Here is a 4,575-nt window from a genome sequence, read left to right on the forward strand (position 1 = left end):
CAGCATCTGTCCATACCCGCTTCTGGGCCTGTGGGAGGTGTAGTCACAGCTACCCCCAGGGATAGACACCACTATGGTGCCAGGCTCGGAACACTGGTCCAGAGGCAGGTGAGGCTGGCCCCTGCCCAAGGCAAGTCCCAAGACTTAAAATAGTGCCATTTACCTTTTGAAAGACAGAGGATGAGACTTTCTTTGTAACACATTTGGAGTGTGCCAGAGGCATGGCAAAGCCAAAAGCCCTTAAAGAGTCATGCAAGGGTTCTGCCGGTTAAGTGTCCTACTCTTGGTTTCGGCCCAGGTCACGATCTCACGGTTTCTGAGTTTGAGCCCCACGTCGGGTTCTGTGCGGACCGTGCAGAGCCTGCTTGGGATTCTCTCTCTCCCTCTCTCTCTGCCCCTCTTCTGCTCGCTCTTTCTCTCTCAAAATAAATAAATAAACTTTAAAAACTTAAAAAAAAAAAGAGTCATGCAATATCTAGGTGGAAGGTTGCGTCGGAGCCAATATCAGTTCCTATAACAATGGACTCTGGAGAAGGCATTTGATAAGCAAGATGCCTAACAACAAAAATAATAGCTGATGCCAGGTGCTTAACTCCTAATTTACATATATTAGCTCCTTGAAGTCTCAACAAACCTACCATGTCAGCATTATTATTATTATGCCTATTTCCCTGGTGAGAAAACTGAGGTACACACGACCAATAGAAAGAACCTCATACTCACCAGAGTTTGCCATTATTTGTAGTAAGAAAGGCATCTAGAAAATAGAAATATCAGATTTCCACAACGAAACTGAGAAGAACGCGGTCTCCGGGTCCCAGCAGGATGTCAGATGAGGAGGGACAGGAGAACTCGGGAATGAGACGTGACTATTTCTGAAATGTATGTGTTTTCAGCTACATTGTACGCTCTTCCTCCCCTCTCAGAAAGAGGCTCTACAGCTGATCGAAGCAGTGTTCCCAGCCCTGGCTGCACATTGAGAATCACCAGGGGAGATTTTTAAAATTCCGATGCCCAGACCAATGGAATCAGAATCTCTGGGGGTAGACGCAGCCGTCAGCATGAGTTAAAGCCCCCACTGATTTAAGGCGACGCTTGATCCCTTCCGTGGAAAGCTTTATCGCTTGAAGCGAAGGTGAATGTGGCCGTGGAAATCCTGATCAGCAAATGTGAGTAGCTAATCACAAGTCACCTCTTCTGGAGTGCGAGCCACCTGGGAAGGAAGGCACAGACAACACACCGATAAGAAGCATGTGGTGACAACGGGGCCCCAGGGCACCTGACCCCCAGCCTGTCAAGCATGACAGAATGGAAGCATGGCTCGAAAACCTCAAAGGCAATATTTGCAGGTAGGAAGCTGAAGGTGTTTGAGCCACAGAGAGGTGAAGCAATTTCAAAGACCATGGATGCTGCTGACGAGGTAAATGCTTCTGTGAGCAGAATGGAAACCCTGCAAACGATGCACAGCTACTAGGGCAGGCAGCTCGCTGGTACCTGGTGTTACAGAATATTCTTCTCGTGGCTGCATCGTCCCACATCACAGCCCCTTGGCCATAGCGCGCACACCTGAAGTCTGATGTCAGAGCAGAAAATAAAAACGCTTTGAAGCAGAAATTCCTGGGTTTGAAATCTTTCTTGACACGCCCTAGCTCTAACTACCCCTCCGAGATTTTGCTTCTTTATCTGGAAAAGGGGATCATTAATTCATTTAACAAATATCTTTTGAGCACCTGCCATATTCCAGACATTGTTGTAGATCAGGGGATACAGGAGGAAACAACACAGATGAAAACTCTTATTTTCTTGGAGTTCATATGTTCTTTGGGGGAAACAGACAGTAAACTAACAAACAAGTAAAATATATACCCTGTCAGAACGTGATAAGTGCTGGGAGGTCATACAAAGCAGAGAAAGGATATAAGGACGCTGGGGGATGAGGGATGCAATTTTATAGGATGATCTTCTCCCCGAGAAGATGACATCTGAGCAACAACCTGGATGAGAGCAGGGAGCAAGCCAGATGGAAATCTGAAAACCAGGTGTTTGAGGCAGAGGGAGAGGCAAGTGCAAAGGCCCTGAGACAGGAATGTGCCCTGTGTGCTGTGCTCTGGCATGACCTTATCTACCGTCTAGGGGAGTGTGTGTGTATATACACATGTGTGTGTGCATGTGTGTATATATGTGCATATAATTTGGGGAAAGCATGAAAATAACTTGGGAATCCCCCAACAGAGTTGAGTAACTTGAGAACCATCCATCCCAAAGGAGAGGCTGTCACCTCTTCTGAATGGCAAAAATGAGCTATTTGTAGCCCAGTTGGTGACCTTTATGAGTTAACCCAGGCCCCCACAAGAACCAAAGTCCCCTTGCATTAATGAAAGGGGTCGCTGTTTGATAAAGGGATGAGGTCAAAACTTCCCACCAAGAGAAATGTCCTTTCCCCAAATGAGTCTGTGCCAGGTTGCCTCTGACAAAAAAGTAGCACACCCATGGAGAGGGGTACTTGCTTCCCAGATGAGCCTGTGAGAAAGGCAGCCAGAGCCCCTTGCAGGGGAGAGAGGGAAGGAGACTGTGACACCATCCCGTAGACACCCTTACCACTTCCTCCCAGGGATAGCAGAACCACCATTATCAGCTGAAAGGAAGCCTAAAACACTCTGGTTTACAAAACCTAAAGGATCTGAGGGGCGGAATCTCATCTTCTTGTGAAGAGCCAAGGATGAGGACAAACCCCAATGGAGTTGAGAGGGTCCCAGGTGGAACCAAGACAGAGGTCTGAAGCTGTACGGGCTGCTTCTCGGAAGTGCTTCCCTTGTATGCACAGGGAATGATCACAGTAAGTTACAAACTCTCCTCCTCTCACAGGACACTGCTCTTCTGAAATGTACCTGGCCCTTCAGTAAAACCTTCCCACGCTTCCATCCTGATCCAGCCTGGCAAAGACTGGTGAGCCAAAGACCAGGGGAGGACACCTAACTGCTCCCCAACCATCTGGGGACGATTTGGGGGCAAGAGGGCTGGAAAGGCACTGTCCCCCACTTTGTTAGTATGTGTGAGCTAAGCTCCAGTAACAAGCAATCCCAGATCTCAGTGGTTTAACATAGCCTGATGTGTGACAAATGACTCTCCTGGATACCTCCACCTCCAAGCAAGTGTTGAGGATTGAATTCCTTTAATCATGGGCCCCACCCAGCTGGAAAACTTTGCTTCCAACTAGGTGGAGGGGAAAAAAGGGAGAAAGTGTGGGCAAATGTACATACATAGAGTTTTAAGGCCAGGACTGAAAGTGGCATATATTTGCCTACAACCCATAAGTTAGAACCCAGTCTGAGGTTGCAGACTGCAGGGGAGATTGTGAAATATGATATTCCTATGTCCCCACGCTAGCATTGTCTATGCCACACCCCATTTGTGACTACTGGGCAAAAGTATTGCTAGTTAAAGCCAGCAGAAGAAGGACCTGAAGAAAAAAACCCTAGATTATTTAGCACTGCTCCAAATGTGCACGACGTAATGAATTCCAGGCTCAAGGTCATAGTGAGGAGGCATGTTATCATACCTGAAGTCTGTCCTGATTATATTTTGTCTGGAATTTCAAAGGCTATGTGGGAGCTTTGGCTCAAGTGCTAATCTAAGATCATCCAAAAATAGCCTTCTCAGACCTGATATTCCATTAGCTCTTGGTCCAGAAAGCTACCTAGCCCAAACTTGGGAGCAACTAGAGGGAGTATATCCTAGAGAAGAAAGGTAGGTTTCAATTTACTCTGCATTTATGGCAGTAAATAGCCAAATCCTCAGAAAGTCAAGAACATACGTAGGCTTTTTGAGATTAAAGCAATCTACCTCTACCTGATTCCTGCTTAGCCCAATCTAGTTCATCTTCACTACTGAAACTGATGCCTTTAACACTTGGTAGGAGCCTCTCATCCTAGAAAGACGCTGCTCTGGGGACTAGTCCCCCCACTCCACCCATGCCAAGAAATCCTCCAGCCTGAGCACACTATAGCTACCAGATTCTGGCTATAACTAGCAGAAGCAATCCCATAATGCTTAATCATAGTGGCATCTCTGAAAGCTCTTGGACAATACAAGATGAGTCTTGGAACCATCTCTCAGGGGAGAGAATGAGGGAAGAATGTATTTAGTGACTTCTATCTCCAACTGGCCAAAATTTCATCTTATGGGGGACTAACTCACTTGCACTTTGGTATTTCCCCTTGTGGGATGCAGAGTGGGGCTTTACACGGGCATCAACAGAGAACTCCCAGCATAGGAGGCACATGGTACATGCACATAGCTGAGGTGAGAAACTATCAAGATGTACCTGTGGGAAATCAGCCAACGCCCACGCAGAACCGGCCACTGCAACAAGAGAAAGGCAATGCTGAAAAGTGTTCGCATAAGAGCTTTTGATCCACAAGAACTCAATCAATGGTATCTATTGTTGTTATTATCATTGTGAGCTAGCTGCATGCAGACACCAATCCTTAAACATGGATGGGCCTCTTTCCTAGAGTCTGGTGCTCTGAAATTTGACCTTGGGCCAGATACAAGCTGTCTCTTACAGACTTGGGC

The sequence above is a fragment of the Panthera onca genome, chromosome D1 (assembly GCF_046562875.1).
Source record: "Panthera onca isolate mPanOnc1 chromosome D1, mPanOnc1 haplotype 2, whole genome shotgun sequence".
NCBI classification, from domain to species: domain Eukaryota; kingdom Metazoa; phylum Chordata; class Mammalia; order Carnivora; family Felidae; genus Panthera; species Panthera onca.